The 24062-nt window shown below is 55.7% G+C and overlaps 1 pseudogene across 1 annotated transcript in view; it reads right to left on the bottom strand.

Moving 5' to 3' along the window:
• LOC144335708 (keratin, type I cytoskeletal 42-like) overlaps positions 1 to 23401 on the bottom strand; it is a 41907-nt pseudogene extending 18506 nt beyond the window's left edge. The window contains exons 1-2 of the transcript XR_013406822.1: positions 23267 to 23401; positions 23010 to 23154 (exon numbers count right to left, since the gene is read on the bottom strand). The product of XR_013406822.1 is annotated as a keratin, type I cytoskeletal 42-like (transcript). The remainder of the gene's footprint in view (positions 1 to 23009; positions 23155 to 23266) is intronic.
• Between the last annotated feature and the right edge of the window lie 661 nt (positions 23402 to 24062).

The raw sequence follows: 24062 nt of genomic DNA on the forward strand, positions 1-24062 counted from the left end.
TTAATCCATCATGACCATGAGCTATAATTTATCTACTTCGTCCCTGACAACCACCTCTCTGGTCTCCAAGGCTTTTTGCTTTCCCAAGCAATGGTGTCATAAGCCTCCCTGAATGTAAAGCATGGTGAACTTTTGCAAATACATCTTCAGGGGGAAAGTTTAGCAGTGGGATGACTGGGTTAAAGGATAAATCCTTTCATACTTCGAGAGCCATTGCCAAATTTTCTTCCAGAGTAAAACAAAATGATACCTGGAGTTTGCTTTAAAATATTCTTACCTCTTCTATAAAAACTGGCAGCGGGAAAGAGAAGAAACCAAAATGGCATCATGTTGACAATTATCAAAACTGGGTGATGGGCATATGGGAGCTCATTTTGCTATTCTCTCTACTTTTGTGTACATCTGGAATTTTCCACAGTTAAAAAAAAAGTCACCTTGAAAAGTTCTACAAATTATCACTTGCCCTAATCATAACTGAGAATATCTTTCCCCTTAAACTTCTACTAGCAATGACACCATCAAAGTTTCTTTGTTGCTGTTGTTTTCCTATTTTATCTTTTTTTTTTTTTTTTTTTTTTTTTTGAGATGGAGTTTTGCTTTTTTCACCAGGCTGGAGTGCAATGGCATGATCTCAGCTCACTGAAACCTCTGCTTCCTGGGTTCAAGTGATTCTCCTGCCTCAGCCTCCCAAGTAGCTGGGATTACAAGCACCCACCACCACACCCTGCTAATTTTTGTATTTTTAGTAGAGATGGGGTTTCACTATGTTGGACAGGCTGGTCTCAAACTCCTGACTTCAAGTTATCTGCCCGCCTCAGCCTCCCAAAGTGCTGGGATTACAGGTGTGAGCCACTGCGCCCAGCCTTTCTTTTTTTTTTTTTTTTTTTTTTTGAGATAGGGTCTCATTCTGTCACCAAGACTGGAGTGTAATGGTGGGATCACCGTTCATGGCTCACTTCAGCCTTGAACTCCTAGGCCCGAGTGATCCTCCCACCTCAGCCTCCCAAGTAGCTCAGACTACACGTGTGTGCCACCATACCTGGCTAATTTTTGTATTTTTTGTAGAGACGGGATCTCACAATGTTGTCCAGGCTGGTCTCAAATTACCAGGCTCAAGCTATCCTCCTACCCCGACCTCCCCAAGTGCTGGGATTGCAGCCGTGAGCCACCGTGCCTGGCCCTTTTGTCTTTCTTCATAGTTGAAACAGATCTCTCTGTTGCGTCAGTTTCCATTTATTTAATTATGAGTAAAACTGAACTTCTGTTATAGTTTGAATGTATCCCCCAAAGTTCATGTATTGGAAATGTAATCTCCAATGCAATGCTGTTGAGAAATGGGAACTTTAAGAAGAGATTAGGTCACGAGGGCAGAGATTAATGGCCTTAGCGATTAATGCCATTACCAGGGGAGTGGGTTAGTTATTGCACTTATGGAGGGAGTGGCTTCCTGATAAAAGGATGAGTTTGGCCCCCTTCCTTCTCTGTCTGTCTCTCTCTCTTCCCCCACTCCCCTCTCTACCGTTCCACTTCCTGCCACGGGATGATGCAGCATGAAGGCCCTCGCCAGACGCAGGCCCTTAACCCTGGACTTCCCAGCTTCCAGAATTGTCGAAGTAAATCTCTGTTCTCTGTTAACTCACCCAGTCTCAAGTGTTCAGTTACAACAGCACAGAACAGCCAAAGACCACATTCTTCCCTATATTTCATGGTTGCTTCTTATTCTCCTTCTTGTTTCTTAGGAACTGGCTGTTCCTAACCTTTGCCTGTTCTTGTCTGGGATCTTGTCCTTCCTGGCTTGCGTGAGCTTTTCATAAACATGGGAAGAGGCTTTGGCACAGGTGTTGTGAATGCATTTTCCCAGTTACTTTTTCATTTTCCAACTTTGTTTATAGGTCTTTCTCCATACAGACAATTCCCTCAGGCCACATTCCTTCCTTCTTTTTTCTGTGTCTGGGCATTGAGTAGTTTGAAGAAGGAGCTCCCTTTGGTGGCAGTGTGAATGCTGGATAGGGCAGAGCTGGCCCCAGGGCTGAAGTGGTGGCCTGGGAGAGAGATGTGAGGTGAGGATGGGACACCATGGCCAACAGGGAGCCAGGCCTGAGCTGGGAACAGCAGGATGACTGTGCATTCTCTGAGCTGAGTAACTGGGTGGGTGATGATGTCACTGAGTAGGATGGGGAAGCTAGGACAAGCAGAGTTCACAGAAACACAGCAACTCCCCTCTCTGAGGCACGTCTCACCCTATGTGGTCACACCTTCTTGTATACCTGACTCCCCTTCTAGACATGGGGCAGGGACCCTGCCTCCTTCTCTCTGTCCATGGAAATGGCCATAGCAAAAAGTGCCCAATAACTGCAGATATGAATAAATTAATGAACAAATTAATAAATGAATGACTCCAGCACCTTGGGAGGCCAAGGCGGGCAGATCACTTGAGACCAGGAGTTCAAGATTAGCCTGGCCAACATGGCAAAACCCTGACTCTACTAAAATTACAAAAATTAGCCAGGTGTGGTGGAACACGCCTGTAATCCCAGCTAGTCGGGAGGCTGAGGCAGGAGAATCGCTTGAACCCAGGAGGTGGAGGTTGCAGCAAGCCAAGATCACACTGCTGCACTCCAGCCTGGGAGAGAGAGCTAGACTCTGTCTCGAAAAAAAAAAATACGGCCGGGTGAAATGTCTCACGCCTGTAATCCCAGCACTTTGACAGGCTGAGGCAGGCAGATCATAAGGTCAGGAGATCAAGACCATCCTGGCCAACATGGTGAAACTCCGTCTCTACCAAAAGTACAAAAATTAGCTGGGTGTGGTGGCACGTTCCTGTAATCCCAGCTACTCAGGAGGCTGAGGCACAAGAATCACTTGAACCCAGGAGGCGGAGGTTGCAGTGAGCCGAGATTGTGCCACTGCACTCCAGCCTGGCAACAGAGTGAGACTCCATCTCAAAAAAATAATAATAAATTAAGATAAAATAAATTTTGCTGGGTGCAGTGGCTCACACCTGTAATCCCAGCACTTTGGAAGGCTGAGGCAGGCAGATCATCTGAGGTCAGGAGTTCGAGACCAGCCTGACCAACATGGAGAAACCCCATCTCTACTAAAAATACAAAAAATTAGCCAGGCGTGGTAGCGTATTCCTGTAATCCCAGCTACTCGGGAGGCTGAGGCAGGAGAATCGCTTGAACCCGGGAGGCAGAGGTTGTGGTGAGTCGAGATTATGCTATTGCACTCCAGCCTGGTCAACAAGAGCAAAACTCTGTCTCAAAAATAAAATAAAATAAAATAAAATTTATGTTAAATAATTTAAAATTTATAAATTTTATTTTATATTATAAACAGATTTGATTATTTAAATATAATTATAAATAAATTTATAATTAAAATGTAATATTTTTAATTTAATTTAATTTAAAAATCAGTGAGTAAATGGCTTGAGTGTGTGGTCCCCCTGTCCAGGTGGAGATGCTGGGAGGTGGAAGGCAGAATTCACAACTGAAGGGATTTTCTCCTCCCTAATCGCCTCCCCCAGTAGTTGATGGGGGCTACCACGCCTCAAGCCAAGCAAGGGACCTGGCAGTGTTCACCCACCAGCTGCGTGGACGCCTGTAACTCTTTATGGCAGAAGACCAAGGGTGCGTCTGGTCCACAGAACGGCAGCTATGGAGAAGGCTCCTTGGATGAGGCAGAGTGAGGAAGGAGACAGACAAGCAAGTCCTCCTGCCAGAGGCAGGGACAGGAAGCAGGAGCAAGGGGTCACCAGGGAAGCTGCAGGGGCTAGAACCCAGGGAACTTTCTAGAAAGGTTGACTGGCCCTAACAGACCCTCGGCCTAGAGGAAGACCTCCAGGCAGGTTAGGAGGGCCAGTCACATCTCCGGGGAGTGATTTCAAAGTCACCACCTGGGGACAAAAGGATGGAAGCATTGACCAGACAAATGCCTGACCCAGCAGCAGCAGAAAGGGATGCATGGAACCCTGTGGGGTTCCCAAGTCATGAGGTCGTCTCTCCTCACTCCTTTGCTCGGTGGCTCCCAAGGGGCAGGCCCTAGTGCTCTTCATGGAGACCCCAGGCCCAGCCGCCTTCCAAGGCTGATGCCCTGTTAAACAGGGACAGGCTCCGGCCGCCCGGTATCCCCAAATCTGTAGCAGGAGTGCCCTCTGCTGGCCCCCTTGGGTAGCGCCTCTGCGCTGCAGTCTCGGGAGGAGCCCGCGAGGCCGGGGGAGGAATGCAGGGGCCCTGGAGACCCACCCTCCACCTGCGCTCTTCAAATCACTCCTTCTCCTCCAGGGTCCTGGCTCCTCCTCGCCATCTTCAGCTCCACCGTCTCCAGTCCCTTAACCGCCAGGGACTGGGCTGGGCCGTGTGTCCAGGCGCATGAACACGAGATTCCCCACTGAAGCTGACCTGCGCTGTGTATCATCCCTATCCCCCATCCTTCATCTCAAAAAAGCCCTTCCCTGCCTTTGGCACGTCTCCCTCCCCCACGCCCACCCGCTCAGGTCCCTCTGTTAAACTGCTAACTCCAAAGCCAGCCTTCCTTCCAGCCTGCCCGGCCCCAAGTCCGAGGGTCCCTGGAGCAGACACGCTCCACCTGCGGGGACCTCTCCCTCCTGTCAACCCGGGGAGACCTCTCCCTCCTGGCAACTCCTGAGGAGCGGCAGCGGCTTCTGGGCTTCCCACGCGGCGTGTGACACCAACGGGGGACACAATACAAACGAACGAGGGTTGAGTCCGTGTGCGCACCTGTGCGTAGCCACATGCGGATGTACGTCCAGGCGTGCCCTGCAGGTGTGTGCGCAGTGACTGCGCCCACCCTTCTGTGGGGTCTCGCCACGCTAAGCTGGGTGGGCTTCTTCCAACCCTGGCTGGGGCTGAGCAGGAGGAAGCTGCAGCCTCGCCCCCAGAGGGCAGCACTGAGCCGCTCTGGCCCGACTTGGGCCAGACTCCACCCGGAGAGGAGTCCTGAGTTTCTCCGTCCAGGGCCTGGCGGGAAGGACTTCAGATCTGTAAAGGCAGGCAAGGAATCAAATCCCAAATCGAGGCTATCGGTTACACTGCGGGCAGAGCGCGAGGCGCACGTCCAAGCTAAAATGTCTAAAATTGGGCAGTGGATTCACAGATATTTGTTGTGCTTTTATTCTCTTTCTTTTTTTTTTTTTTTTTTTTTTTTTTTTTTTTTTTTTGAGGCGGAGTTTCACTCTTGTCGCCCAGGCTGGAATTAAATTGGGTGATCTCGGCTCCCTGCAACCTCCGCCTCCTGGGTTCAAGCGATTCTCCTTCCTCAGCCTCCCAAGTAGCTGGGATTACAAACGCGTGCCACCAGGCCCGGCCAATTTTTGTATTTTTAGTAGAGACAAGGTTTCACCATGTTGGCCAGGCTGGTCTCGAACTCCTGACCTCAGGTGATCCGCCCGCCTTGGCCTCCCAAATTGCGGGGATTACAGGCGTGAGCCACAGCGCCCGGCAGTGCCTTCATTCTTAAATCCTACACATATTTTGTAAATATTATTTTGAACCTATTCAGTGTTACTCTTATTAAGATAAAGGCCTCTGAGCTCTCTCCAGAATGTGGAAAGACCACTCATCGCTCAGTCAACACTCCTGGAGCAAAATGAGCCTCCGAGCTCCCCAGATCGCCCCCAGAATCCCCAGAATGCAGAGGGCTCTGAGTGTCTCTGGGGTTGCCTGTGGCTTTAGGGAAGGGGAGAGCCTGGACCCAGGCTTCTTTACCGCCTGGAGTCCCGGGTCAAGCACTCCTGCAGGGTAAGCCACACATCGACACGTAGCTCACACACACTCACACTCCCAGATTCATACACAGGTACATGCTCACCGGTTGACACACACACGCTCAAAGACTCATACACACACGTTCACACATAGCTCACATGCACATATACACACTGAGACTCTCACACAGACTGATACACGCACATTCACACATAGCTCATACGAACATTTAAACTCTCAAATTCACACACAGGCTGACACACACACACTCTAAGACTCATACACACACATTCACACGCAGTTCACATGCACACTCACACTCCCAGATTCACACACAGGCGCATGCTCCCAGATCGATACACATACACTCAAAGACTCATATACACACATTCACACATAGCTCACATGCACATCCACACACACACATTGACACTCTCAGACACATGTGCACACAAAGACTCACACACACACGTTCACACACAACTCATACTCACACTCCCAGATTCACACACAGGCACATGCTCCCAGATCGATACACACACACTCAAAGACTCATATACACACATTCACACATAGCTCACATGCACATCCACACACACACATTGACACTCTCAGACACATGTGCACACAAAGACACACACACACGTTCACACACAACTCATACACTCACACTCCCAGATTCACACATAGGCGCATGCTCACAGGCTGACACACACACACTCTAAGACTCACACCCATTCACGTGCAGCTCACATGTACTTTCACACACATACACTGACACTCCCAGACTCACACAGCAGCACATGCTCACAGACTTCCCCATACTCACACACACTCACACTCAGAGTCGCATCCACACTGGCACACTTGTGCAAACTTTCACACTCACACAACCTCTCACGGGTTCACACCTTACACACTCACACAAAGATGTCATTGCCACTCTGGCCTGTTAATCTTACATCCTCACCAGGAGAGAAGAGGGGCTTGTATCCTCCCTGATTGCAAGAGAGATTTCTAGAATGTTCCCAGGAGACCCCAGTCCCAGGGTAGAGGGATATTCCTCCCGGACTGAGGAAGCAGAGTCGGGGCCGGGACTGGGCCTCAGAGGAACTCCCTGGGCCTCCTGCACCCACTCACTAGCTCATCCTCTCACTCCCAGCCCGTTCGTGGGAGGGCCTGGCCTGGGGACATGACAGGGGACACAGAGCAGGCCCTAATCGTGGGGAGCTCCCGGACCTCACGAGACACCGTGCAGGCCTGGACAGGTCGGCCTGTGGGAGTACCCATGAGGGGTCCCTGCCCCGGCCCCAAGGCAGAACAGCTGAGGAAAGGATCTGAGCGGGCCCAGCACAGCAGGAGACACAGTGGACGCCGGCCTTCCAGGCAGGGTGATAGGCACGTGCCATGGCAGGGGGTACCCTCAGGGAAGCGTGAGATGTCCTGGGCCAGGGGAGCTGGCTGGAGAGGCAGGGGGTGGGGGCTGGGCCTCACGAGGTGGACAGGGGCCCGCCTGGGAGAGGCCCTGCTTGCCACACGAGGGAGCAGGGCCTTGCTCCTGAAAGCCACCTGGAGCCCTGATTAACTGCACAGGACAGGAGAGGACACAGGTGCTCTGCAGAGGCGCACAGCTTGTACCCAAAACCTGCAGGAGGGCAGGTGGCCCTCAGCCTCCATTCCAAGAGCAGAGAAGGCCCAGGAGCCCACCACTGGTCTAGGGGAACCCCCGACAGGTACAGCCACGTTCTTCCCTGATTCGTCAGAATGAGGCCCCTGTAAGTGACAGAGGGTCGGTCTGTGCAGACCCGGAAACACAGTACCAAGACCTGGGATCCTGAGGAAGCAGAGCCAGCTTCTCCCAGACAGCCCTCCCCAGCTGGCCCGCTGGCTCCAGCCCAGCCAGGAGCAAGGGCAGTGGGGGAGGCCCACAGGAGGGAGCGGGGGCTCAGGAGGCCTGGTGGGGCAGAGCTGGGACAGCTGGGCAAAGGGGCTGGGTTCTGGCTCTGCGATGAGGGCCCGTTCCTGGGTGAGGTAGGGTGGGGCTACTGCAGCCCGCACATTCCAGCTGCTGCCACTCCCGCCAGTCAGTGCCAGCCTGTTCTCACCTGTTCCCATGAGGTCCCAGGCTGCCCTGGGTCCAGCGCTCAGTGCCAGCTCCCAGAATCCTTCAGGGTTCAGACTCTATAGGGACCCCAGTGCGGATGTCCAGAAGCCCACCCCACAGAAACAAGTGCCTCCGCCACCAACACACCTGCACGCACACACCCCACCAACACACACACACCCCACCAACACACACACACAACCCACCAACACACACAACCCACCAACACACACACACCAACACACACACACCACCAACACACACACACCAACACACACACCCCACCAACACACACACACCCCACCAACACACACACACAACCCACCAACACACACAACCCACCAACACACACACACCAACACACACACACCACCAACACACACACACCCCACCAACACACACACACCCCACCAACATACACACACACCCGAACACACACACACACCACCAACACACACACACCTCACCAACACACACACACACCTCACCAACACACACACCCTACCAACACACACACACACACCACCAACACACACACTTCACCAACACACACATACACCTCACCAACACACACACCCTACCAATACACACACACCCCCCACCAACACACACACACACCCCACCAACACACACACACACACACCACCAACACACACACACCACCAACACACACACACCTCACCAACACACACACACACCAACACACACACACCTCACCAACACACACACACCACCAACACACACACACCTCACCAACACACACACACACCTCACCAACACACACACCCTACCAACACACACACACACCCCACCAACACACACACCCCTCCAACATACACACACACACCAACACACACACACACCACCAACACACACACACCCCACCAACATACACACACCCCACCAACACACACACACACCACCAACACACACACACCCCACCAACACACACACCTCACCAACACACACACCCCACCAACACACACACACACCACCAACACACACACACAACACACACACACCCCACCAACACCCAACACACACACCCCACCAACACACACACACCCCACCAACACACACACACCCCACCAACATACACACACACCCCACCAACATACACACACACACCATCAACATACACACACACACCACCAACACACACACACCACCAACACACACACACACATCAACATACACACACACACCACCAACACACATACACACCCCACCAACACACACACACACACACCAACATACACACACACCCCACCAACACACACACACCCCACCAACACACACACCACCAACATACACACACACCCCACCAACACACACACACACCCCACCAACATGCACACACACCCCACCAACACACACACACACCACCAACATACACATGCATGCACACACACACAAACACCAACACACATGCACATACACAAACACACACCTCACCAACACACATGCACACACACATACACACACTCCACCAACACACACCCCACCAATGCACATACATGCATGCACACACACACAAACACCAACCAACATACATACACACATACACAAACACACACCCCACCAACACACGCGAATCCACATCCACACACCCCAATACACACATGCATGCACACACACACACACTGCACACACACCTCAACAACACATGCGCGCACACACACACAGAAACCCCACCAACACATATGCCCACATACACGCACACACACGCTATCAGCACACATGCACACACACACACAAACCCCACCAACACATATGAACGCACACACATATGCCACCAACACATATGCCCTCACACACGCACACACACACATGCCATCAACACACATATGTGCACACACACACACGGAGCCATCCTCAACCACAGGACACAGACACAGAGCAGGATTTTCAGGAGCTGAGGCACTTCCTTCCACTGCAGGCAGCACCAACAGCCAGGACAAAGTTCTACCCTCTTGCCACAAGGCCCTGGACAGAGAAGCAGGGAAAGCAGCCAAGGTCCCCAGAGAGTCCCTGGAATGGGGCACCCCAGAGCCAGCCCCAGGGCTCGCCCAAAGAAAGCTGGGGAAGTGGGGAGTCGCCCCCAGAAAGAGGAGCCAAGGGGTCTCTGCCCCAGCCTGGGACACCTCGGCCAGGCTTGCCCACCACTGCTCTTCGAGGGGCCAGGTGGGGCCAGGGGGCTGCACCTGCTCTGGTCCCTGCCCCCCAACTCAGCTGCCCGGAGCTCAGCCTGCTGCCCTCACCGTGGAGGCTACACTAGACGCCTAGGACCAGTGTCCCACCTCATCCCTCAGCCTCTGCTCCCACAGCCCTACTGTCACCCTTCCTGACCTCCCCACAGGACAGAATTCCCACGCCCACCCTGGGCCCAGGGCCAGGAACTGCTGGTTCCCACCAAGGCTTGGGAAGTGATTTCTGCAGACCAAGCCACCCTGGGCCCGCCCTGGGCCCGTCACAGGTTCCCAGGAAACAGCTCGGCCCTGCCTACTGCGAGGCATGACAGAGGGGACCAGCCCTGGGCTGTGCTCAGAAATGCTGAGGCCTCAGAACTGGGCGACAGGGAGGCAAGGAGGCCCCCCATGGGCGGTTGTTGGTGTGATTGAGATGCTGGCCCTGCCAGTAGCCCTCCAGGAAGAGCTTGAACAGTGAGCGAGGTCCCTAAATCCCAAACTTGAAGTTTCCTTCCCCAGTCACCAGCCAGGGGCCCTGCCAGACCCACAGAGAGCAATGGAGAAGCTACAGCACTAAGTTGGGGGTCCCGTCGTGGGGAAGATGCAGGTCCCAGCACAGCTCATCGCAGCTCCCAACACACATCCTCAGTCTTACGGTCACATTCCTTTCACCAAGAACCCAGGGACATTCAGCTAGGCTTGGTGGTGCGCACCTGTGATCCCAGCTACTCAGGAGGCCGGGGTGGGAGAATCGCTTGAGCCCAGGAGGTCAAGCCTGCATGAGCTGTGATGGCGTCACTGCACTCCAGCCTGGGCAACAGAGTGAGGCCCTATCTCAAAAATCACAAAAAAAAAAAAAAAAAAAAAATTTAATTAGGTAAAAAACAAAAATAACCCAGGGACATTGGGAAAGGGAGTTCCTAGCCCTGCTTTCCAGGAAAGAAAACCGTGGCCCAAAGAGAAGTGGGTCGTGGGAAGAATTTCACTGCAGTAAATGGCAAGGACTGACCTTGGCCAACCCCACATAGACCCCTTCCAGCCCCAGGTGTCAGTGCAGACAGCCCAGCTGGGATGTGGGGGAGGCAGGGCCAAGTGGCAAGGTGTCAGCAGCAGCCCCCGGAGATGGGGACCCCATGGGCAGAAGGCCGCACTCACAGCCTCTGCCTCAGGGCCCCATCTGGCACCGAGCTCCAAGCTGCTTAGGACAAAGGCCTCCCTTAAAGGCTGGAGGCAGCAAACAGAATGTGTCCCTCTGCTGCTTTCTGGCCACTGTGGGGCCCTCACCACCACCTCAGGTCTCAGAACATCCTTCATTCCGCCTCCAGCATCTACTGGGGTGAAGGGCAGTGGTGAGCAATGACCAAGACCAAAGCCCCAAACCACAGACTGTCTGGGCCTCGGCCTCCAGCTCTCCAGCTGCAGACGCAAGAGCAGAGCGTGAAGAGGGCATGAGGAGTGGGCACCCCAATTGCCCTGGCCACTGTGGGAGCTTGGGCTCTAGCAGGCTGACCCCCCCAGCCTGCACCCCACCCGGCAAGGACATGCAAGCCAAGCAGTTCCCACACCCCGTTCCTGGTGGCTGCCAGAAGCTTCCTTACAAGGCCCGAGCACTGAGCTGGCTCAGCTGCAGGCGGGGGGACTGGGTGGGAAACAGCACACCTGGCTCAGCCAAGCCCAGACACACCCTGCAAGTGAGGAATGTGGACGCCGCCCGGGCTGGCCCTGGGAAAGCTGCCGCCCTCGGCTCCTGCCTCGTCCTGACTCAGCCTAGGTGGGCCGGGGAAGCTGCAGCCTCAGCAGAACCGAGTCTCCCACTCCACCCTCCCCGCCAGTCTGCCTGGGATTGAACCAGGGGACAGGTCCTGGATGGGGGAGACTGAGAGTAAAGACAGCCCCCCGGCCTCAAGACTTGGGGGAAGAGCAGGGACTCTGTGGGGCCTGCCTTTCTCCTGCACTGTCTGGAGGGAACCAGCACGGCTCTGGCCGGGGGTGCTCCCCACAGCACATTCTCCCAGATGCCTGAGCCTCAGTTTCCTCATCCGTAAAAGGGGGCTAGTGACGTTCCTGCCCACAGTGCAGGGCTGCGGTGGGGGAGGAGGTTCCCGGGAAGCATTTGAGAAGCAAACAGACCCTCCAATCCCACCTCTTCCTAAGAAACAGAAGCGTCTGCCCAGACCCGTGAGGCCAGGTGATCGCATGCTCCATGCAGAAGAAACAGAAGCATCTGCCCAGCCCCGTGAGGCTGGGTGGTCCCGTGCTCCATGCAGAGCGGGGTGACTCCATTGTCCTCTGTCCCTGGCCCCAGTATGGCTATTCCAAACTCCCCAGGATGAGGGCTGTGTCTCCGCTCCGACTAGGCAGTCCCTGAAGGCTCGGGGCATGTCTCCCCTCAGACAAGAGGCTTCCCAGGGACAGACTCCATCCTCCTTACTCCATCGCCCCACGGTCCCACGCCCTGCACCGTGGAAACCACAGGCCAGTGAAGGCCAGAAAAACTGCCGGTCCCCTCCCAGTGCCACCTTACCCCAGCCTCCCCAGGCCCTGACATCCACCACCTTGCCCACCCAGCCAGCCCCCAGACACGATGCTGGAGTGCCTCAGAGTGCCCACCCAGACTTTGGGGATCAGGAGGCAGAGCCTCCCGGGCCTGGCGCTGGTAGAATCTCCTATCCCTCCCGGCCTGCAAAGAAAGGGCCCAGAGGCCTCCCTCCCTGAGCCCTCCCACCGCCCAGCTGGCCAGAGAGAACTTTCTCCCTCTGCTGTTTCTCTGCTGTAGTTCCAGCACAGACCCTCTCACCCCAGCCAGCCCTCCTCCACCTTCCAGGCGCACAGTCTTAGGGGTGGAGCAGAGGCTGAGGTTGGGGGCCCCACAGTCAAAGGTGCCGAGACAACAGCCCTGGCTGCCCTGTGCTCACTCAGAAGCTCCTGGGGGACTGGAGTGGAGGGGAAGGGTCCCCAGGCCCACAGGTTCCGGCTGCCCCAGCCACATCCCCTCCCCCAGCCAGGCTTCTCCCAGCTGCGGCAGGGCGTGGGGGCTCAGGTTGTGGTGCAGCGTTGGCAGGACAAACAGTCGCCAGTGATGGGTGTTGGCCTCGGTTACCAAGGAGGGGGGTGAAGGGCCTGGCTCCCTGCCATGTTTGGGCCCCGGGCTGAAGGCGTGGGTGGCAGGGAAGGCGGAGGATTTGGGGTGGGGAGGCTCACTTCCCGCTCCCAGGGCCTGAGGGCAGGGTGAGCCGGCTGGGACTCCCAGATCCCCGGGCGAATTCAGACCTGCACTGGCCCTGCCTTTCTGCTGGCTCTGGGAAACTCAGTCAGGCCGGGGAGACGCTGGGGGCAGGGCAGGCTCCCTTGCTGCTCAAAGGGGTCTGGGGGCTGGGCCCCAACAAGTCAGGCACTGCTGTGGGTGTCCCAACCTTCGGGACTGATGGCACCACGGCCTAACTCAGGCCACCCGGGAGAGAGGCCCAGGACTGCAGGTCTGGGCCCATGAATTTGGACAAGTCACTGCCCCCCTCTGGACCTCAGTTTCCCCATCTGTATAGCATCAGGAGCTGGCCTGTGCAGTCTCCCAGGGGCCTCCTTTGTTTCGTCCTCCCTCACATGAGCTGGGCAGGTGGATGCTGAGCGGTGGAGGAGTTGGGCACTGAGCCGGCAGTCGTGACCCGGCCTTGAGCTCTGGCTGGAAGGGCTCGGTACTCTTCCGGGTGGCTCTACTGCCCTGCCTGGGGCTGGCATGCAGTGAGTGCCAGGCTGAGTGCAGGAGCCCAGGGCTGTGGTCAGGAATGGCCGGGTCCTTTCTCCTTCTCCCAGCACTGATGAGAGCCACAGACCAAGGAATCCCCTGTTGCCTCCTGCTCCCAGGTCCCCGTCACAGCCTCAGCATGACAGGCACTGAGCTGAAAGTGGGGGAGGCAGGACAGAGGCTGGCCTGGCAGTCAGCGCACAGCTGGGCTCAGGAGGCTGGCAGGTCATCGGGGCACAGAGCTGGCCCTCGTTGATGGGGCAGGGATGGCTTGGGGAGGGTGGAGACGCTGAGGCTTGAATTGGGGGCGGGGGGCGCAGGTAGGGAAGAAAGGAAGGGGACTTGAGATTGTGGCCAGGCACTGCCACCAGGAACACGGGAGTGTGGGCCTTCCACGGGGAGGGAGGAAGGTGAGGCCAAGAGACGGTGGGGCGGGGGAGGGGACCACTTGCCAGGCTGGCCAGAGAGAGCGCCAACAAGCAGTTCCCACACCATGAAGACCTTTGCCCTGGCTCTGCTGGTGGCCCTGCTGTGCACAGAGCTCCCCGGGTCTATGCTGCCACCAGCGCTTGGTGGTCCCAGCCTCGCACAGGTGCTCCTGCCCCGCGGCCACATGCCCCTTCCCTGACAGGGTCTGTGTCTCTCGGGCTATGAGAGACACAGGGAGTCTGGGTCCCTGTGACGTCTGGGAAAGTGAGAGTGGGGAGCAGGCTCTGCCTCCCCTCCCTCCTGCCCAAAAATGATGCCATCATCTGGAATGTGCAAGCTTTCTTGTTGCAAGAGAGGCCTCTGTGACTCTGTGATGCGGGGGTCCTGGTGGCAGGCAGCACCTGGGCCCTTCCTTGGGACTCCTGCTCAGCCTGGGTCAGTCCCCCTCTGGGCCCTGCTGCAATGGCCTTTCCTGTCCCCCTACCCCGTGGCCCCCTCCTCTGTCTCCATGCAAAGTGGCCTCCTCAGTTTGGGACCGCTTCGGCACTGACCCTCAGGAATTCCAGTGCGGTTTTTCAGCCGCGATTTCAGGGGTGGATGTGATGGGGCAGAGGAGGGGCTTCCCTGTAGGGGCCTCTGGCATCGGGCGGGTCCCTGTGGCAGACTTGGAATCGCTGCTTGGACTCATCCTGTTGTCCGGGCCCAGGGCTTTCAAACCCACATTCCCCACATCACCAGCTCTTTAAACCCTCAGCCTCAGAGCCAGGGGCCCTGCCATTTGCTGTTCTGAACCTGGAACCACAGGAAGAACGCAGGCCAGGGGCAGGAGTCCAGGGTTCCGTCCTACCCAGCCATTAATTCAACACGGAGCCAGGGCCGCACCACTCAGCACTCCAGACCACCTCTGTTCAAGCGAGGAAGAAACCGGGGCTCTGGAGCCCCGCAGGCCTCCCACACAGGGCGAGAGCTTCCCCGTCTCAAGGTCAATAAACAAGAGGCTCACTCAAAAAAAGACGGAGAGAGAGAGGGACAGCAGGGTCCAGTCCCCGAGGGCCTTGCGACCAGGCTGAGACATGGAATGGGGGCCAGTGAAGCAAGAAGGAAAGGACTGAACCCCAGCAGGAGCGACTCAGCACCCCACACACAGACACGGTCTCTGGGCCCTGACCACGGCTCCGGACACCCCCAGGAAATGCTGAGACCTAGATCTCTGCTTTGTGTGCTCTGGATAAGCACATGAGCTAATGCCAGTCTGATCCAGACCTGCCCTCGGAAGCTGCAAGGTGGCAAAACAGAAGAAGCCTGCCCACGCAGGTGCACCAGACACCAGAGGACCGGGCTGGGGCTGGGTGGCCAGCAACTGAGGGTCCTAGGCAGGGCGGGGCCTCTAGGGTATGGACGGTAGGAGGGTCAGCCCTGGGGCAGGGGGAACGGAGGCCCCTTCTCCCGCCACTGTGCCACTGGCCGCCTGCAAACAGAGAATCCCAGGAGGCCAGATCTCCTCACTTTGCACCCAGGAAGCTGGAACTCTGGGTTTGTATGGGAAGCCTCCTGATGCTTCAAATTTGGAAACTAATTCCAAAATAACACCCTGTGCGGGTCAAACAAAGCAAGGCATTCAGCCAGCCTTGGAGCTCGTGTGGGCTGAAGGACAATCTCACCCAGGGCCCCCTTTACAAAAAAGTAAAGTGAGGCCCAGGAGGGATGGGCCTGCAGCCAGTTAGGATCAAGTTGGGCCGAAACTCAGGCCCTGACTTTCCCGTGCTCTCCCCGACAAGGTTCCCACCCCCTCACCTGCCCCACCGTGCAGATCCCGGCCCAGCTGAGGGGCGCCCTCACGAACCCCACACACACCCAGCAGGCCTTTGCTCTGCGCACTCCTGGGTCCTGAGGTCTCCCACACCCTCTGACTGATCTGAGCTGGCAGCTCCCTGAATTGTTTTCCCAATTTACCAAAAAGGGAAATTGAGGCCAGAGAGGCAGGCCATTGCCCAGAGTCCTTCTCTGCCAAGTTCCAGATGGTGGGGAGGGGGCTGTGTGCCCGCTTACAGGTCTCTGTGACTCGGCGGCAGGGAGGCCCCAACTTGCAGGGCAGGGAGGGGCTGGCAGGGATGAGGCAGGGCCAGGCCAGGCAGGCCCAGAGGCTCTCAGCATGCAGGCCCAATCCAGAGAAGCCAGGCCTCTGCCTCCCCCTCCCCAAGCCTGAAGAAGAACTCAGCAGGGGCCCAGATGGCCTCAAGGCCGAGGATGAGCCACAGACAAGAGGAGGTGCCACCCGGGCGAGAGAGAACAGGGGAGGGCAGGGCGCTGAGAACCAGAGGGTGGCCGTGCCCCACACCCACTCCCACCCAGGGACCGTCGAGTCCCACTTCTAGCCCTGGCCCACAGCAGGAGCACTGTGGTGCTGGCCTTTTGTGTGCCTGGGGTGGGGGTACTAAGGAGAAATGCCCCCCTCAGGTGGTCAGCGCCTCAGGCCTCCGGGAGCACCCCAGAGACAGTGAGGTTGAACCCATGTGTTCCGCACCTGCCCTGTGCCAGGTCCCATGTCAGGGGACACAAGAATGAACAGGACCTGGTTCTGCCCCCGGTGGCTCACAGTCCGGGGGAGAGGAGAGTGAATAAATAAAACTCAGTCGAGTTGACATCGACCAGGGCCTTCACCGCAGACGGTGGGCAGGGGCAAGAGAGGCACCCTGGGAGGGCTCCCAGCCGTGGAATAGGCATGGGACTCTTCCTGGAAGTCAGTGCTGGTCTTTTTCCATTTTGTATGCAGAAAATGCACATGTAATTGCTATACAACTCAGTGAATTCTCACAGGCGGAAGCCACCTGTGTAACCAGCACCCAGATCACAAGGTTGTCACAGGGACACAGGGGAAAGGGCGTTCCAGGAAAGGGCCACTGAGGAGCGAAGCCAGGGAGGTGGGAACTGCCCAGCCCCAGCAGGCACCTAGAGCCAGGAGGATCCAGCAGGCTTCTACCCTCACCCAAAGAGGATGGGTGCTCAAACTCCAGACCTGCTCCAAGAAAGACATCTGCAACCCTAAAGCCCCCAACACCCCTAGCCTGCTGTCCTGTCCACCCTCTCCCCTCCACAGTCCAGCCTGCGCCTCCTAGTGCACCAGAGAGATAGGCTAAGTGCGCGCAAATGTATGCAAATGAACACAGACTCTCTGAGCCAACTTGGGCAGCACCTAGAGTGAGTGAAGAACCAGACCTCCAAACAGGTGACGAGACCCCCTGCCCCAGCCCCATTCCTCCCACCGGCTCCTGAGCACCACAGCCCCGCACCCCCACACCCTCACGCAAAGCTCTGACCACCTGCCCTTCCCTTCATCTGTTCATTTAACTTTGATTCAGAGGGGGCCGAGGGCCAGGCCCCGAAGTGAGCACCAGAGGGCTGAGCACCTGCCCAGCAGGAGCTCACAGTGAGCAGGGAAGGGGACGCAGACACGGCCACCACTTCCCAGGAAGAGCCCGCCTCAAGACAGAGCTTCCGAGCCTCAGAACAGCAGGTGCTAACTCGGTAGTGTGGGATCTGGCCCGACACTCTGCATTTCCCACCAGCTCCCAGCGGATGCCAAGGCTGTGGGTCCCAGGCCACACCCAGATTAGCCAGGAGTAAAGGAGGTGTGAGCAACGTGGCCCTAGGAACACGAAGGGCTGGGGGACAGGCAGGGCAGGAGAGTGGCTAAGGGATGCGCCTGGATTCAGGTCCCAGCTCTGCCTCCTGCCCATCGTGGCCTCAGAGCCCTCAGCCCTAAGGTACCACCTGTAACAACTGCCCTCACATCACCAGGTCCCAGAGGCTTCAGTGAGACCAACTGGCCAAGGGCCTCCGTGGCGCCTGACACCCTGCAAGCACTTGGTAATTGGGAGATTTTTTTTGTAAGTCAAGGTCGACTGGGAAGGGGCACGAGGGACATGTTTGGGGTGTAGGGAATGTTCTCTGTCTTGATTGTGGTGGTGGTTCCTTGAAAGATGTCAAGGACAGGGGATTCACCAGGAGGAGGAACTGCAAGAGCAGAGGCCTGCAGGCGTGGACATGCAGCCAGGGAGGACAGATGACAGCTAACCTTCACTGAGTGCTTTCTACAAAGTGGAAGAGAGCCAGGGGCCACAATCGGAAGGACAGAGTCCCACCCCCCATCCCACCCCCCACTCCAGGGATGGCAGGAGAATGGAGCCATGGAGCCCTGGCTGTGAGCTCCTGGGTGGGCTGGCAACACCTGCCATGAATTGGGCACCTTTTATGGGTCAGGCATTGGTGTGAGACTTTACCTAGTCAGAGCCCCCCGCCTGTCTTGTGCGGCCCCAAGAGCTATGAATGATTTTCACATTTTTAGGTAGTTCTTTTAAAAATCAAAAGAACAGGCTGGGTGCAGTGGCTCGTGCCTGTAATCTCAACACCTTGAGATGCCAAGGCAGGAGGATCACTTGAAGCCAGGAGTTTGAGACCAGCCTGGGCAAGAAAGCAAGACCCTATCTCAACAACAACAACAACAAGAAAATGTTTAATTAGCCAGGCATGGTGGTGTGTGCCTATAGTCCCACCTACTGAGGAGACTGAAGTGGGAGAATCATTTGAGCCCCGGAATTCGAAGGTGCAGTGAGCTATGATTGTGCCACTGCACTCCAGCCTGGGTAATAGGATCTTGTCTTTAAAAAAAAAAGAAAGGAAGGAAGAAGACAGCCAGGCGTAGTGGCTCACGCCTGTAATCCCAACACTTTGGGAGGCCAAGGTGGGTGGATCACTTGAGGTCAGGAATTCGAGACCAGCCTGACCAAAATGGTGAAACCTCATCTCTACTAAAAATACAAAATTAGCCGGGCGTGGTGATGCATGTCTATAACCCCAGTTACTCAGGAGGCTGAGGCAAGAGAATCGCTTGAACCCAGGAGGTAAAGGTTGCGGTAAGCCAAGATCGCACCATTGCACTCCAGCCTGAACAACAAGAGCGAAACTCTGTCCAAAAAAATAAAGGAAGAAGAACAACACAGTTGATCCTCCATATCCACGGATTCAATCAACCACAGATGGACAATATTCCAAAACACAAAATTGTTTGTGTACTAAACATGTACAGACTTTTTTCTTGTGATGATTCCCTAAGCAATATAGTATAACAACTATGGCAGCCGAGCACGGTGGCTCACGCCTGTAACCCCAGCACTTTGGGAGGCCGAGGCGGGCAGATCTCTAGGTCAAGAGATCGAGACCATCCTGGCCAACATGGTGAAACACCATCTCTACTAAAAATACAAAAATTAGCCGGGCATGGTGGCGGGTGCCTATAGTCCTAGCTACTCCAGAGGCTGAGGCAGGAGAATCGCTTGAACCTGGGAGGCGGAGGTTGCAGTGAACTGAGATCGCACCACTGCACTCCAGCCAGGGTGACAGAGCGAGACTCCATCTCAAAAAAAAAAAAAAAAAAACTATCTATACAGCATTTCATCGTATTAGGTCTTCTGAGTAATCCGAAGATAATTAAAGTAAACAGAAGGTGTGCATAGGTTATATGCAAATACTACTCCATTTTATAGCAGGGACTTGAGCACCTGCGAATTTTGGTATTAAGTAGAAGGTCCTGGAACCAAAGCCCCATGGAACCCGAGGGACAGCTGCGTTTTGTGACATCTGAACAACCACCCCCATGCACCCACGGATTGTCCCACACCACAAGGGCAGCGTTGAGTGGCTGCAATAGAGGACTTACAGACCTTCACAGTTTGCCCATAAATCCCATAAAGTAGGGGTCAAGTTCCTAGTGTACAAAGAAGAGTAAAGAGGCCACCCAGCCTTCCTTCCCTGCTGCTATTAGGACCTTCCCCTCCACCCACTCCTGGTGGGACAGGCCCAGCCCCCCTTAGCCCAGCAGGTACATCTGGCCTACCTCCGCTGCACCCGCTCACCTGGCGGAGAAGCAGCGCCCCCTGCCGGTGGTTCGGGGCTGGCCGGATCGCCCTAAGCCCGGACTCTTAGCTTCTGCCACCACCTGGTGGCTATTTCTGGAAGCGCAGCTGGGAGCCCAGATCCGGTGAGCAAAAAGCTCACGTGGCTTCCGAGAGAGGCCCTGCTGCTCCAGCCAGGTGTGGCAACGACCAGCGCACGAAGTATTCCAGGCAGGACTTGAAGCCTTTAAGCTAGTATCCACTGAAAAAGTTTCACTTCGTCCCTGCTTTTTTTTTTTTTTTTTTTTTTTGAGACAGCGTCTTGCTCTGTTGCCCAGGCTGGAGTGCAGTGGCACGATCTCGGCTCACCGAACCTCCGCCTCCCGGATTCAAGCGATTCTCCTGTCTCAGCCTCCAGAGTAGCCAGGATTACAGGCACCCACGACGCCGGCTAATTTTTGTGTTTTTAGTAGAGACGGGGTTTTGTGTTTTTAGTAGAGACGGAGCCATGTTGGCCAGGCTGGTTTCAAACTCCTGACCTCAGATGATCCACCCACCTAGGCCTCCCAAAGTGCTGGGATTACAGGAGTGAGCCACCACGCCTGGCCCCTGCTTATTATTTGATCGGTGAGAAAACACCTGACAGAGCTTAAATGTTTACTAACTGTGGCTGTGCATCTCTAACCCTGGGGAACTGATCAAAGACCATGAACTATGGCCAAAAGATGATGGAGGGGGTGTGAAGGTCAACTGACTTAAGTCCGGTTCCCCAGGCATTTGGCCTTGAGTACTTCATCATTCTTTCTTAACTTCAGTCGTTATTCATTCTTTCAGCAAACTCTTTTTGAGCACAACACGATGTGCAGTGCCAGGTGCTGGAGAAACACCTGAGAACAGGCAAAGCAGTCCTGCTCTCGTGGAACTGACTACCCAATCATTCATAAGGTGTGATGAGGCATATTTGAAGGGGCAGAGAAGCCACTTGAGCAGCACATATGGGCAGCGACTTGACCTTGTTGGGTGTCATGGAAGGCTTCCAGTGGCCTGAGAATGGGTTGTCTAGCCAACAGGGTGGAAGAACCACAGGTGCCAAGTTCCAGAGCTGATGAGTGTACCGGAAAGTGGCTGAAAGAAGGACTGACCGGCAGGAATGCAGAGGGTGATGGAGAGAGGAAGTCAGGCAGAGCTGGAGAGAGAGGGGGGCTGAGCCAGTCAGAGCCTCCAATGCTGGGTGAATCTGAAAAGTTAAAGCATCTGCTCTTGCTCTGGGGCAACAGGGGGCCACTGCCTGTCCTGGGAGGAGGCAGAGCACATTCTGCTCCTTAGTAGAGCCCACTGCGTGACTGGGCAGCTCTGCTGGCTGGAAAGCTCATTCTGAGATGAAATTGATGCCTCCTCTGCCCACAGGCTCCTGAGGCATACACACAGATGGAGGTGCTTCCCTGCCCCCAGCACAACCCCTCACCCTGTAACAGCCTCGCTGGCTGTTCCCTGGCAGAGGCCCTCACACAGGGTAGGCGGGAGGGCACTCTGGATGTGAATCCCAGCTCAAGCCCTTACCAGCTGTGTTGTCTCTCTCTTAGGTAACCTCTCTGAACCTCCATTTTCTCCTCTGTAAAAGATGGATCACTGACCTCAGGGCTGCACCTGTGACAGGGATGGTGTTGTGAAGTGCTTAGTACCCATTAAGTACTCAGTGGTGATAACAGAGGTGGTGATAATGACATGGTTTATCTCCAACTGACCTTTTCCAGAAAAGTTCCTATCAGTCAGTGTTCTGCATTTTAAAATGTGCCACCAGGGCGGGGCACGGCAGCTCGATCCTGTAATCCTGGCACTTTGGGAGGCTGAGGCTGTAGGATCACTAGAGCCTAGGAGTTTGAGACCAGCCTGGGCAACATAGGGAGATCCCCCACCATTTACAAAAAAAATTAAAAATTAGCCAGGCATGGTGGCGTGCATCTGTAGTCTCAGCTACTCAGGAGGCTGATGCAAGAGGATCACTTGAGCCCAGGAGGTCAAGGCTGCAGTGAACCATGACTGAGCCACTGCACTCCAGCCAGGGCAACAGAGCCAGACGCTATCTCAAAAAAAAAAAGTGCCATTAAGAACTGAACTCTGTTCTGGGGGAGTAGCCTTTCCTTACCTTCTCTGAGCCTCAGTTTCCCCATATATAAGAGAAAGGAATCAGATAAGATGGGCTGAAGGGCTGCTACCAGTTCTAATGCTCTCAGGTCCTGCTCTCTGACCTGCCCAGGACACATGGAAGCATCATCACCTCCTTGATCAGGGCACTCTACTCCTCATAATGGAACCAAGATGGTCTTTGCTTTATTCTTTTTCCCATTGTCCCCGTCCTCACTGTCCTCTGGGTTATGCCAACATCCTCTGAGATAACTGAGGCTCAGAGGCTCAAGCAGGCTTTGCCACCCTCTCCCCACTGTCCGTCCCACCCCTCACTCTCCCACCAGACTGTCTGCTCCATCCCCGTGCCCACTGCTCCCGCCTGGACTCCCTGCTGCCCTTGGTTCCTACCCCACCCCTCTGTCCACTCCCCCACTCACATACCTGGCCCTCCTTCCCCACACAGCCCACCTACCTTCACAGGGAGGCTGCAAGACACCCCTGCCGGCCTAGGAGGGTCAAGATCCTAGGACTCTACTTCTTCCAGTCCTGGTATTTGCCTACACCCCCCAGCCTCCCCCCCCCCACACACACACACACACACTCATGCATTTATAACCCCCTTGGGGACAGCCGCTGTGTCTGCTGTAGTTTAGCCCTGGATTCATCATGACTTCGACATCACCGGCCCTAGGCCAGTGTTCGAGAGCATGATCCCAAACAGTTCTTGCTCTGTTCAGCTCCCCACATTGCCAAGCTGCGAGCGGACTCTCCGTACTTCCTGCCTTCTGTCTGGCTCACCTGTTCTCTCTAGGTAGGCGGCCCCTCCTCCAAGCTCTCCCAGTCCTGGGCTGACCTCTGTCACTTGGATGGCGGGTGCGGTTCTCCGAGCATGCACCTCGTTCCCCTCTTTACTCCCAGCAAAACTTGTGGGTGCTCGATCGTGCTAGTTGAATGAATGAATTAATAGATGAATGAATATGGGGTGGTTGCAGGCAAACCCACAATGCCACACAGGACACCGACCAACAACTGAAAATAGTGACAGCTCCCCCTACCCTCAGCTCCCCAGCGTAGCCCTCTCCCATCGCAGCCAGGCCGGCATGCCCACCGCGCAGCAAGGCAGGGCCCCGCACAGCTCAGCCCGGGCGTGGTGCTCGCGGCGCCCTCTGCTGGCCGGGCCTACGGCCTCCTCCTGCGCACGCGCGCCGCGACCCGGGACCAGACCTACAGGGAGAAGGCGCGATCTGGGGCCCTCCCTCCGCACCCCCTCACCCCGGGAAGTCCCAAACCCAGGTCTTTGACCGTCATGAACATCCTTTGTCCTTCCTTTCTCCTACTCCCCCTGCAAACGTTTTAGGCATCCCTAAACGAGCACCAGCCCTCGCCTGCTCTTTTAGCGGGCCTCCAGGTGAGGTTAGAATTGTCAAATGCTGGCACAGGACAAAACCCTAATAATAATAACTATGATGATGATGGCAGCTGCTGCTGAGCAGGCACTTTGTGGTTACCTTAGCAACCTTCCACCATCCAGGAAGTGCAGCACCTACTTTCACAGGCGGCAGCTGCAGCCCGAGGCGTGCAGGGACTTCCCAAGGTCACACAGCAAGAATCCTAAGAAACCCGGGGTGTTTCCTCTGCCTACATGGAGCGTTAACCCTGCCTCCAGAAGCGGGGTCCTTGAGATGGGAGCAGAGCGCTCTGGGGCCCCAGAAACCCCCCCCCCCCACCTTGCCCCATGCGCAGCGAGCGTGGCTGCACTTCGGATCTTTGTCCAACCCATCATTTTGCCTTTGGGAAAACTTCAGGGGAGGTGGAGGCCAGAGAACAGGGAGACAAACGTTCGTGGGCATC

The sequence above is a fragment of the Macaca mulatta genome, chromosome 16 (assembly GCF_049350105.2).
Source record: "Macaca mulatta isolate MMU2019108-1 chromosome 16, T2T-MMU8v2.0, whole genome shotgun sequence".
NCBI lineage: Eukaryota > Metazoa > Chordata > Mammalia > Primates > Cercopithecidae > Macaca > Macaca mulatta.